The sequence below is a fragment of the Cyanistes caeruleus genome, chromosome 1 (genome assembly GCF_971803275.1).
Source record: "Cyanistes caeruleus chromosome 1, bCyaCae1.hap1.1, whole genome shotgun sequence".
NCBI classification, from domain to species: Eukaryota; Metazoa; Chordata; class Aves; order Passeriformes; family Paridae; genus Cyanistes; species Cyanistes caeruleus.
Window position 1 is genome coordinate 137161080 of NC_141701.1, and position 13930 is coordinate 137175009.

Below are 13930 nucleotides of genomic sequence, written 5' to 3' on the forward strand. Positions count from 1 at the left end.
TGCAGGCACTGCTTTGAAGTCAAGAGTAGGTTAGGTTAAAGTTCTTCAAAATGGCTTCACTAAGATGCAAATACAATTCTGGCCTTTCTGTGTGATCTGGAGACCCTCTTCAGCTTTTGTAGTGCCAAAGCCAGCACTCTGTAAACTCCTTGGGGAAGAAATACTGATTTTTCTTTTCCCTATCAAATCTTGTATCTGAAGATGGATGAAAATGAACAGGTGCACTATTACTAGATTACCAGCTTTTCATTAATTATCCATCCTGAAACTGGCTATCCTTCACACTGGTTAATTAAAGGAGCTGTATTGAAGTGCTCTACACCTTTAAGTCAAATCAAGTGAAATTCCCCTGGATCAAACCTTGTATTTTTCCTAGGCAGATGTTCAGAAGGTGTTGATTGGAGCTGTGGGATGTTTCCTGTAATTACTTAATAGAGGTGGTGATGGAAAAGTGATGAGAAACTGGGGAAAGATCTATTGTTGCATATGTTGCTCTTGCAAATATTTAGTATAATAGAGAAACAGCCTTCAGAATCACTGAGGAGACTGAGCTGGTACTGCTCAGTCATACTGCAAAGCAGTGCTTTGTGGTACTGTACTTATCAGATGTTGTGGCATGCTCAAGGACTATAGCAGGAGCAGCTTAATATGATGATAAAATGACATGACTGATCCAAGGAATTCCTATTTTTACTTTATTGTTAAGGCACTCTAATACTTCTGCAGGTGAATGTATTCTTTTCACTGACCCTGATATGAAGGTGCTGTGGTCAGCTGCTCAGTTTGCAGCGACTTTCCCTTCCTACACTGATCTGTAGCGACGCAGTTTTCTTTTCAGACTCATTTTATTAATTGCATCTCTTGGTAGGAGCATCTTATCTTCTGCTGGTTACTGGTGCTGTCTTTACTGTTGCAGTTAAAAATATATTCAGAAAGAGAGTATAATTGAGGCCAGGAAGAATTTCAAAAATACCCATTCTTTTTTGGAGCAGCCTCATTGCAGGACTATCTGCAAAGATACATGAGAAAATACTGGGTAGTTGTGCCATGCCTCCTAAGTCAGTGGGTCAAAAAAGGCCATGTCTGTCACCCTTTTATTCCAGTGCCACCTTGCCTGTGATGACAACCTGAGGACTTAGCAAAGCAGAGTTCTTTGTTGCTGTGGGTTTGGCTGCCGTGGCCAGTACTGTATATTCTGCTGCAAGGAAGGAAGGAGTGATGTACCCTGAGCATCACTGCCGTGGTGCCTCAGCAGGGTGCTTGTGAGTCTGCTGTGTGTAAGGGGCAAGCACTTCAACTCTGTATCAGCACCCAACTGTTTTATATATAGTTAAATATCAAATCCATCCTTGGAATTAGCTGGATGTTTCTGTGAATATGTCATCCTTACTGCTGATCCTGGAATACTACTCTGTCCTCACCAAATCAATCTCATTTAAAGGTGCAAGATGATAATGAGGCAAATCTGGATGTTTTAAAAATAATGCCTCAACTTTCAGAAGTTTCCAGCAGAGGATGTTCTGAGCTAAAGTGCCATCTTAGTGACATGAGGACTACTTCTCTGCCCATCACTGTTGATTAATGATACATGAAGTTTCTTTTGTTCTGGTTTTCTTATTTGTTTTATAATATTTCTTAAGAATCTGAGCTTCTGACGTGGGAGGAATCTGTTTCATTGCTTAGCAAAAGGAAAAGATTCCATTTTTTTGATGGTTGTTTACTGTTAGTCAAGCAAAAGCTTTCATTTGCAAGTGAGATCCACATAGATGTTGACTTCTGCAAAGAAAATATCTTCAGCATTGTTAGTTTTGGATTCCACTTCCACATCACTCTTTTTAGGTATCTGTTAAGTTTCTGTCTCTGGTCTACAACAGACGCTCAAAAAGATTCAGTCTTTCAAAGTTGTAGGCAGGCGTCAGCTTTATCCTCTTAACCTCCACGGATGCCTGTGTTGCTGCTGCTGTACTAATGCATCTGGAACTGTTTCCTAGATGCTCCTGGATACAGATTGCTGTATTTTCCAACTATGGCATTTTTGTCTGGGGGAAAGGACTGATGTAGACTCTACCACTCAGGGCTGCAGCTAGCTGAGAATCTGGAAGTCACAAAACACTTTTCTCCTCCTTAATAAAGGCACTGACCCACCTGATCTAGGGCTTTGTAGAGAATGAAGTGTCAGGTTTTGTCTCCCATGGGAACTAGGAGCATCCTAGGAAGTCTTGTTGCATCCTGGATGGGTCCTACCTGGAGCTGGTGGGCTGTGTGAAGCTGTACTACACAGCTCCATTCACCAGTTAGCACAGCAGGTGTGCAAACACGGCTTGAACAAATTGATCTTTACAGCAGTTGTTCAATATGTGTGACTATTTTGTCACCTTCTGTTAGTCACACATGCCAGAGAGCATTTGCAAAGGGATTCTACCTACTCCTGCATGCAGCGCCACGCTCAAAGATTAATCTCTGTGGTCCAGTTTGAAATCTCAGAATCTGTGGGCTGTGTAAAAGTATGTTAATACAGTGATGCTCAAAATGTTGATTTAGGCTCATCTTCCTTTTCATTGTGTATTTCAAGAAAATCATTCATGGAAAATACTGACACAGTCTTCTGTATCAGGAGCTAGAATTTAAGTGCAAGTCACAAGTTGATTCTCCTAATTGTCCCAGATTCCTAAAGTTGGCACTTGGAGGTCAGTTAGTGTGTTGCCTTAGAGTTGGGACCATCCTGGACAGCTTTCTTCTGCCTGGCCAGGCAGATTGGCTGACAAGGTCTTACATATTTCTCTGGGCAAAAATCTGTGATTGGATCTTTTTTCCGAGTAATTGGGATGCTGTCAGAATTTGACTGGGGTTCCTGTTCTGCTGGATGCATCCTCCTTAGTAGCAGAAAACTTGTCCTGGGAAGAGTTACTTGGTAAAATGACCAAAGCCCATGGCAGATGGTGCTACAGAAGGTGAATATGTTGTCAGCAAGTCTGGACTGCGTGATGGTGCCAAGGGGCTCTGATGTCCATCAGTTCCACACAGGTTCTTTTAGCTGCTGCTCTGCATCCTCAGAGTAAAGGCTTTTCCATTCTTCCACATTTTGGAAGGTTTGTTAAACTTTGTGTTGGAGATTCAATTTCACAGTAAGTCTTCTATTATTTTTTTTTATGAAAAAGCTATTAAACCACTGACAGCATGTCCCGGTCTTCATTTGCTAAATAAAACCGCCTTTCTGTTGCATTAACATTTCCAGTAGAAGCATGGATAACTGAACCTTTTGATGCTGCTCTGGTTTTAGGGTAAAAATTCCCAGAGTTCACTTTTACCTAGGGTGGTGTTTGAATTTCATTTAATTAAAAGAAGAGGATTAATTTTGTGGATTAATGTTGTGTATTTTATTCTTATGTCCCCTGGCACCTCCTACCTGAACAATTAGAGACGGGGGTGTGGGGGTGTGTGGAGTAGAATACATATATCACATGTGTAGAGTGGAATATATGCATCACATTGGATACATACAGGACTCTGGTTTGCCTCACAAGTTGTTTTACTGCAAGAATTGCTCAGTGAGGGTGAGGCTTCATGCAGCTTTTACCTGACTCCCAGCTCCCTGCAGAAAGACCCATGCTAACTGCTTCCCTGCTCCTGGTGATGTGCTCCTGCTCAGTCCTTTTTGCCAGCCCTGAAGTAGTCCAGGGAGTAAAACCCCAGCAGAAATCTGCCTGGTAGATATGTCACTGACTTCAGAGGCTGATGGGGCTCACGCCAAGGAACCAAGCAAGGACAGGGCTGGCACCTTTTGGCATTGAAGAGCAGGTCAGAATAACGCTTGGGTCAGCTGTAAGCTCAAATGGCAAATGCTCTTAAAACTCTGAGCTACACGTGCAGAGAGCAGGGACTCGGGACATGGAGACTGCTCCAAGCATGTTTTTCTGGGGTTTGGATACGTGTATGCTTTCACCTGAAAATTTCATCTCTGAATTTGTACCTGCTGTGCCTCTGAACAGAATTTGAACAATCAAACAGCTCTATTTACATGAGCTCTCAGGTAAGTATAAATCAAGGTCTAACTATCAAGCATGTTCCTAATATATTTTAAACAAAGCACCCATCCCAAAGTAAATGGTGCATCTTTGATAGGTTAGGTATATAAATGAAGCAGTGTATCCAAGGAAATGCTATTCCTCTTCAACTACTACTCCTTATTAAACACTGAAGTGTTAATCTTGCTCTGGATTGTCTCATCAGATACCAAACCTCTCTCAGGAGAAAGAAAATCTGCTTGGCTGTCCTCATCTGCCATCTGATGAGTTTGGAGCATTTCCTGAACTCCTTAGTTGTGTGAGGATCTTGCAGACTCCCCTCCAGGAGCCTTGTGAGCAAGCACGTGCCCTGACTGCAGGTCCTGAGCCAGGCTGGGGATCTGCCATGGTTCCTGGGCCAGCTCGGGTGCTTGGCAGAGCTCTGCCCTTGTGCTGGTACTTGGAGAGATACAGGCTCTGTCTGTGCGTGCGCTTTCTCTCACTCTCCAGACAATCTGCCTCACTTCTGTGGCAGCTGAAACTGTTTGGTGCCAGGTTGGGGTGTGAGGGGGTGCACAGAACACAGTATTTGAGCTGGTCCAGTGCTGCCCCTGGCTCAGCAGAGACAGACCTAGCGCATGGCCTGATAAAAAGCCTCTGCTTCAGCTGGCACTTCTTTACCTAATTGGACTTTTTAGTGCAGTAGTAGCTGAGGAAACTCCGAAGTGCGGGAATCTCTCACACATGCAAGGCATCCAGCTCTGGAGGGTCAGAGCAAGAGCACCACCAAAATGAGAATTCAGAAAACCATTATCAGGGTCAGCACTCACCTGAGCTGCATTGGGCAGTGCTATTTTGGCCAACTCAGATCTAATTTTGGTAATGCTGGGCCAGACCCATGTTTCAATGGAAACTGGATTCCTTTTGCTTAAAAATGAACGTCACCAATTTTGGGGCTCTGATACCCCACCTAGAATAATCTTTGGTATAAGCCCCTAAATCTCTGTGCTTCTTTCCTAGATAACATTCGTGGCTTTCTCTCCTGATTGTTAATATATTTGAATTTTTACATTCTCTAGTACCCAGAGTCAGTAGTGATTGTCCTTGATCAATATAAGATTAAGTGGAGTTTGTATGCTAGGTGTAGTTTTGTGACTGATTTATTTTAATCTGAAATGTCAGCAATTGTTGCAAGCTACTTGAGATTAAAGGTTCAATTTAGAATAGATCAGAAGGCAACATTTTGATAGGTGGTTCATAAGAGTTTGTTCCATGCTTTTGTATTTTTCACATGACTTCCCTTCAGGGCATTGGCAAAGTGTAACAGTGGTTTGAGTTACACAAGAATCTGCCTTTTGCAGTTGGGAGTGGGAGTGGTACACATCATCCCTGGACACTATTTAGTAAGAGACTTTATTTCAGGCATGCTACAGATTGATTATTCAACATTTAGTAGTCTGAAAACAAATCTTCATTATCATGCATTGACTCAAATAGGTGCTACTATTTTTAGGAAACTACTCATATCACAAAATTAACTTCTGCTCACATCCCGTGTGCCGACCCATGGGCACTAGATTGTGTAAGATACAGTGTGAAATGCCTCAGGCTTTCATGGTGATATATAGTTTTTGATGGGGACCACCTAAAAGAAAACTGCTGTTAACTTTTACATTGTTGTTTAGAAAAAAAAATCTCATATATCTAATGAGGTTCTGTTCTTTTTACTGCTTTGTTCAGCTCCAGTGGGATTTGGATTATTGCAAGAGTTTTCTCAACGAAATTTTGTTAATCACATTTTTTCAGCAATGGCATTCCAGGCTGACAAATAGGAATATTGAAATAACCTCATATTTTGTACCTCTTCATAGCAGAGTTTATAAGATTTCCTCTTTAGAGCTGGAGTCATTAATTCAGTTACACAGAATTACTCAAGAGACAGAATTTCTACCTGGGGATCTAGCACAGTTGTGATGCTTTTGATGCGCTTTTTTAATACCACCTTTTTTTTTTCCCCCAGGCAAGCTGTACATAAATGAGGAGTGTTGGCATAAACAGTGAACCCTAAAACCCCAGAACTGAAAAAACCTGTGAGAATCTAGTACTTTTCTGAGGGAAGGAAAAAGGTAAAAGTTAAGTCAGATTTGCCTGTTCATTTTGTTACACACTTGAGTTCTGCACAGATTGGAAATTTTCAGGGAAATTGTATTCAATATCATTAAATGCTGTCTTTTTGGTGTGCTTTTACATTTCGTGGAATTTCCCAGGATGAGTGACAGGACTTTTGTGAACTATGGGAAATATTTTTAACTGGATTTACTTTTCAATATTAATCTAAAATGCAGAGATTATTAATACATTTTAATCAATGCAGAAATAGGCTATAGTGACTTTAGAGACTTCCCTGAACTGAGAAATCAGCCTGATTATTTTTCCCATTTTGAGCCATCGGGACCATTTTATTTGAAATGTTACTCTTCCTTTTAAGTATTTGAGGCTTGTTTTTCTTCTCAGCACACTTTTATGTCTCTTAAATTGCTTGTTATGTCCTGTCAGTGATCTTAATCTTTGGTCAGGGTTTGTGCCCCCTCTTCTTCTTTCTGCACCAAAGTGTCCTGCTGGGATATTTCAATCATGCAATTTCTCTTTTTCTAGGTTAAAGGTTTTTTATCCTCCATTGCCTTTTTATGATCTTGATACTGAAGTTTTGACTCTCATGGGCTCATCTTCCTCCACCTAGTTTTGTCTTCCTGCTGCCCTTCACCTCCTTTTGTCAGTCTCCTTCTGCTGTAAAAGGGCAATGCCCCTCCCATAGAGTTCTCAGTGGACAGCACATGTAGAAATACAGAATCATAAGGGAAAAGACCTCCAAGATCACTGCATCCAACTGTTAACTTGGCACTGCCATGTTCACCACTAAATCATGCCCCCAAATGCCCCATCTACACATCTTTTAAACGCTTTCAGGATGGTGATTTCACTGGGCAGTCTGTTCCAGTGCTTGACCACCCTTTTCATGAAGAAATTTTTACTAATACCCAGACTAAACCTCTCCTGGTGCAACTTAAGATGATTTCCTCTCATCCTGTCACTTCCTATGTGTGAGAAGAGACGGACCTCTGCCTTGCTACAGCCTCCTGTCAGGCAGTTGTAGAGTGGTGAAAAGGTCTCTCTTTACTCCAGCCTGAACTGCCCCAGTTTCTTCAGCCATTTCTCATAAGATTTATGCTCTTGACCCTTCCCCAGCTTCATTGTCCTTCTCTGGACCTGCTCCAGCACTGTCATTCTTGTGCTGGGGAGCCCAAAACGGAGCCTGGTTCTCATGGTGCAACCTCACCAGTGCCGAGTGCCGGGGGACAATCACTGCCCTGGTCCTGCTGGCCCTGCTAGTGCTGCTACAAGCCAAAATGCCAGTGGCCTTTTAGGCCAAATAGTGTTACAGGTCGCTGGCCATTTCCTCTTGGATTATGAGGGATTCATTCTGCTCCCTATCCTCGTCTTCCACCTTAGGGGCTGAGTACCCAGAGATCGCCGTGGAAGCCTACGCCAGTAGGGCTTTAATTACCTCAGCCTTTTCCTCATCCCTTGTCCCTGTGTTTCTCCCGGCATCCAGGGGAGGATGGGGAGCACCTTTTGTTGCCGGTGTCAGTCGGTCTCGCAGGAGCGCTGCGGCTCCCGCCGGGACAGCCTCGTTCTCCGGGAGCCGCCGGCCGCCGCGTGGTGGCGCTGCTCGCGCGGGACAGCGGCGGCTCGGCCGCATCCACCGCATCCACCGCATCCATCGTATCCATCGCATCCACCGCATCCATCGCATCCACCGCATCCACCGCATCCATCGTATCCATCGTATCCATCACATCCATCTCTTCCCACCGCAACCACCGCATCCACCGCATCCATCGTATCCATCGTATCCATCACATCCATCTCTTCCCACTGCATCCACCGCATCCACCGCATCCACCGCATCCATCGTATCCATCGTATCCATCACATCCATCTCTTCCCACTGCATCCACCGCATCCACCGCATCCACCGCATCCACTGCATCCACCGCATCCACCGCATCCACCGCATCCATCACATCCATCTCTTCCCACCGCATCCACCGCATCCACCGCATCCATCGCATCCACCGCATCCACCGCATCCATCTCTTCCCACCGCATCCACCGCATCCACCACATCCACCGCATCCACCGCATCCATCGTATCCACCGCATCCATCGTATCCATCTCTTCCCACCGCATCCACCGCATCCATCTCTTCCCACCACATCCACCGCATCCACCGCATCCATTGCATCCACCGCATCCACCGCATCCATCTCTTCCCACCGCATCCACCGCATCCACTGCATCCACCGCATCCATCGTATCCATCGTATCCATTGCATCCATCACATCCATCTCTTCCCACCACATCCACCGCATCCATTGCATCCACCGCATCCATTGCATCCATCCCATCCATCTCTTCCCACCACATCCACCGCATCCACCGCATCCACCGCATCCACCGCATCCACTGCATCCATCTTATCCATTGCATCCATCGCATCCATCTCTTCCCACTGCATCCACCACATCCATCACTTCCCTCCACATCCACCACATCCCTCTCTTCCCACCGCATCCACCACATCCATGGCAACCATCGCTTCCCACTGCATCCACCCCACCCACCACATCCACTTCATCCATTGTTTCCATTGCATCCATCACCTCCTTTGCTTCCCTCCACATCCATTGCATCCACTGCATCCATCGCTTCCATCACATCCATTGCATCCATTGCTTCCCTCCTCCTCCTCCTTCCACTGCATCCATCCCCTCCATCGCCCCTGCCTTCCTCCATCACCCGCTGCCCCAGCCTGGTGAGATTGGGCTGCGGGGATCCACTGGGCTCAGGACAAAATTCGCCTCCTCTGGCAGTTTTCCCCAAAGTGGCTGCAGCAGCAGCGCAGAGGGGAGGCACAGGTTGGTGGATGAAGGTGACAGGATGCCAGCATTGTGTGACACATCCTGGGGCTGTTTTCCATACTCATGCTGTTTCCCCAGCTCTTGACCACCTACACCTTAACCGTATCTCCACGGTGTTTCCCAGAAGTGTGGGCAGAACAGAACTCAATTTGAGGCAAATTTAAACTTTTGTAGACCTTCACCAGGCACAAACCCCACCAGCTCCCTCTGGAAAACTGTCTTCTTCCAGTGCTACAGCTGGTTTCCTGTAATCAAACCCCCAAGGGACCCTGGTTTTTCCCACATTAAAGATGGACTGAAGACACAGGGCTGGGTGAAAAACATTTGAATGTGTTTTATCATTATTTTGGTGCATCTTTCTGTTTCCTAAGCTGCCATTGCATCTTTCTGCCAAAGGTGTTATGGCAAATTGAATTTCTAAAGGGTACCTTTTAAAAGAATAAGATCCAAACATTTAAAAGGTTGGCACTTGGTCTGTTGTGAGTGTTGCAGATCTGTCTAAACCTTAGGCTCTCCTCTGTGCACGTGGGCTTGCAGCACCTGCAGGAGAGGGCAATACACAGTCTGCTGATGGTGTTCAGCCTCACCTTTCCTCCTCCCTCACAGTGCTCATCCAAATCTGCCCCTGAAGACCCTGGCCTAAGCTACTATAAAGTAATGGTGAGCAAAAGCCTTTTAGGAAGAAGAGGGTTTTGGGTATTCCTATGTCATCCTGGAAAAATGCTTGATTTCAAAGCCTGTGTTTGAACTGGTTTTGCAGGTTAGTGCACTTCTTTGGTTTTCCCCTTTGAGTCCCTCCTTACTTAGCTGAAATAATCAGTTTTAATGTAAAATATAATAACATAGCATTTGCTAAAACAATAAAAGGATCCAGCCATGAAGGCTTTGCTCTCTCAGCTGCTACTTAACTGAAGTGGATGATGCCATTTTGCAATGACTGCAGCTTTCACCAGGCCTGCTCCAGTGGTATGGCTCAGCCCTCTGTCTGGCCTGTCTGGATGTTCTTTCTTTCAAGAATTTTATATACTTGGGAACACAACTGGGAAATTACTGGGGAAAATATTGCTTTCATGCTGTGTTTTTACTCAGTGTTGGCACATTCTGTCCCTCCAAATCTCAGTGATTAAATGAGGAGGCTTTTGACCCTGAAGATGACAAGTAAATTCACTTGATTTGCCAAACTAGAAATGAAGTGTCTTGTGAGGAGGGAGTGGTCATGAATTTTTTCTGCCTCCATTACCCTTGTTCTTCCTCTCTGCACTCATCCTACCTCCCCACTCTCATATGTGGCAGAGCTGCTTCAGTCCCTTGATTGACCCTAAATATCAACATATATGACTGCAGCATACATGACATGCACTGTGTTTGGGTGTGCATACCTAGCCCCAAACCTCAGCCAACCTGGAGGTCACCAGGTTATTTTTAAGACTTGCTCCTTCCTAGAGGGGCATGGTTTGAAATTGCTTCTCTTTCCACTCCATGGTCCAGAGTGTCTGCAGTGTCAAGTCCAGAGAAGGGGAAACATCAGCTTGCTTCCCCCAAATGACCAGAGAAGTTCACTCAGTGTCGCTGCTGATGAAAGGCAGAGCTGAGCTGCCCTGGAATGGCAAGGTCCTTTGGTACCTGCTCCCCTTAGGCCACACTCCCTTGTGCTCGGTTTGCTCCCCTGTGGTGGGAATGAGGCAGAAGACCCCCTCCAGGCACAGTGCTTGCCCTTCAGAAACCCCGCAGGAGGAGGCAGAAGGACAGGAACCGGTCACCCGGGATTGGCCTGCCCTCTTTCCAAAGAAATGGAGCTTGACTTCCAGCTGACCTTCAGTCTTTTACAAGCTAAAAGAGAGAGAGTTACAGAATTGTTAACAGCTATTTTATTGCACTTACAGATTGTGTGAGTTGCGTTTTATTGGAATGCAGCACTTGGCAGGTTCTGAGTTTGGCTGCAAGGGGAAGTTGAAGGGCTGTGGTTTTACTCCAGCATGTTAACCCCCTGCTTCCAGCATCTCCTGCTGTGCTGAGCTAAGCCAAATGCTTGGGTACAGCTGCAACCTGTTTCTTTACAGAGGTGCCATGCCAAAAAACTGTGATGTGAAGCTAGTAGTTTCTGACCATAAGAGAATGGTCAGGGGGTTGTGGGTATCTAGAGACAGGAATAGTTTTTGATCAAAGTTCCATTTACTAAGGCTATGGCTTGACAAAAGGCCTTGGAAGCAGAGTGTGGCAGTGCTCAGCCTCTGCTGGGGAGGCTCTGGCTCCTGCTGGCATTTGCTGGAGGTGCATTCCCAGTGCAAAGCTGGTGAGAGGGGGGGACTGCAGGCTGTGACTCCCAGAGACATTTTCACAAGGTGCTTCTATTGATGGAGGAGAGCAGTTATGTGGGATTCCTTGTTTCTTGAAGGAATGTTAATATGTGCTTTTGAAAGCGTTTTTGATGAATATCCATACTGGGTACAAAGCAAGAAAATCACCTTAGATCTTGCCTGTCAGCTTTGTTTTCCTGGATGCATCTTCTCTTTTAGCACAGCTTGTTGCTCCATGACAGCAGCTCTCCTCTGCATTTCTGCCTAAGTGTCCCTTGCTTCTTATAGGGTTGTGTAAGTTCATTTTATTTCTGGCTTCTGCAATCTGGGAGGCAGATAATTTGGACAAGAGACTGGGAATGCTGTGACTGCCCATTCTCTTTGCTCTGCTCTCTGCCCTGATTTGTCATCTTTCTGTTTTCACAAAGGAAGAGGCCCTGGCAGCTCCCACAAGATGTGGGATTTTCTAGTCTGTTATGTTCATCCTGGGGTATACTGGAGACAAAACAAATTCTGTTGACCAGCCCAGCTTGGCAGCATAAACAGAATGTTGCAACAAGATGATTAAGAACCTAGCTGATGGATTTTAATGTGAGAACTGAGACTTGGCTCCTGTATATTTGACTTCCCAAATATGCTTGGACACAGGCTGGTTTCTTAGTCAAAATACCTCCTCTGTACCACAGAGCCATATCTTGAATTAAGAATGCATTTCCCTGGGAGTGACCTGGGTGGAGATCCTGTCCCTTACTTGCTTATTCATGGGTCAAATGAAGCCCTGCAGCTGAAAGGGTCACAATGTCTTCTGTGGGTTTGGGTTGTGCCAACAGTTGATCAGTGCTCAGTGGAAACTCGTCTAGATTTGGGGGAGAAATTATGGAAATGGCCCTCATCATTTCAGTTGAGGATAGGAAATAGATGTTTCTGAGTCCCAAAAAGGATTTGGAGCATTTAATGAAATAACCCTCACACTGCACAGCCAGTACATTTTAAAACAAGATACAATGACAGCCACGAAAAGTAGTGAGAAAAGAAAGAGAAAACTGAGATTCTTAGCTTGTTTATTAATCTGTTTGAACACCAATCTGCAACAATTTGGTATTAGGTGAATTAGCCTGTCCAAAATTCCCTCTAACACTTGCATGCAGCTAAGTAATGAATTTTGGGGTAGATTTTCTAACCCAGACATGATTATCCCCCCATGTTTTTACCCATCAGTGACAACTCTACAAGCTTGCTTCCCTTTCCTATCACACCCCCACTCCCCGGCAGTCCTTGCCTCTGAGAGCTCAGGCTTTCCCAGGTCCTGTAGTTGAGGTACCATGGTGCACATGCCCACTGCAAAGTGTTACAAGTTAAAAAAAAAAAAAACCAAAAAATTCCAAACTTATAAATCCTAAGTGTTTCTGGATGTGTCAAAAAATATGTAGGCTTGAAGAAATCTCTTGACTTAAATACACAGAAACACTTCTTTCAACATTGAGAGGAGGCACAACCTTGAGTTATTTATTCCTGATTCTTCGGAAAATAATTTAAGGCATCAGTTCATGAACAGTTTAGAAATGGCTCTGTTGTGGTAGCCACCTGTCTGCATCTGGGCTAGGGAGGTATAACCTTGATCTTGAACCCAGTCCTTCTGAGACTGGGGAAACGTGGTGGACTGTAGTAAGTTAAAACATAACCTGTCTGGAGAGTAGACTAAAACAGTAGGGGGACATAGTTACCATCTCTTTCATAATGTTCAACACAGAAAGAGCCAACCTCATTATGTTTTCAGAGATATTGAAGATAAATGGTAAGAAAAATAGCTAAAATAACACAGCTGAAAACTTTTACCTGACTCCTTTTGAATATCAGGGGTTTTAACACCTAACACATGTACTAGTGCTGACAAAGTACCTAATGCTACCAATGGTACCTATGCACACTAAGGAAAAAACAGTTCTCTCATATGTTGGGCTTCTCTTACATAATGCAGGTGCCTACTTAAATGAGACACCAGCTCACCTGGGTGAATCTGGGCTCCCCTTCTGACAAGGTAGTGAGAAGAGCTGATGTCTAGAATTGGTGCAACCAGCCCAAATTCTGCTGTTGTGAGACAAGCTGCACTGGCAGCCAGAAGCAATACCCTTGTTCAGAAGCTAATGAGGGGGATTTGTTGTGGCTCTAATGGTGTTCTTACTCCTCAACAGCTTTAAGAGACTTTTTCATCTGGCCTTTTCAGATTATGAGAAAACTGGTTCTGACTGAGATGAATTTATAGGGAATCCCAGCACAGCCACATAATCCCTCCAGCCAGAGCCATCTGCTGCAGCTTCCCCAGCTACATCAGTTTAATGAGAAGTAGCATCTCTGCCCTCTTTTTGCAACATAATAAGAGAGCAGGAGGCAGCTGGGCTGGGAGACAGCCTGTTACCCCCCAGCCCCAGCATCTGTGAATGAATAGGGGTAACAAAGGAGAATTTCACATGGCTAAGAGGTGGACTGGGACACAGCCTGAGAGGCAGGAATGGTGGAACACAGTGCTGCTGGAGCCCAGACCTACCTTGACCTGACGCTCTGAGGGCCAGGCCCACATGGTCACCACAAACACCTTGTGTTGCAGGCTGGATCCTGGGCTGGGTTCCAGGGACTGAACTCCACAT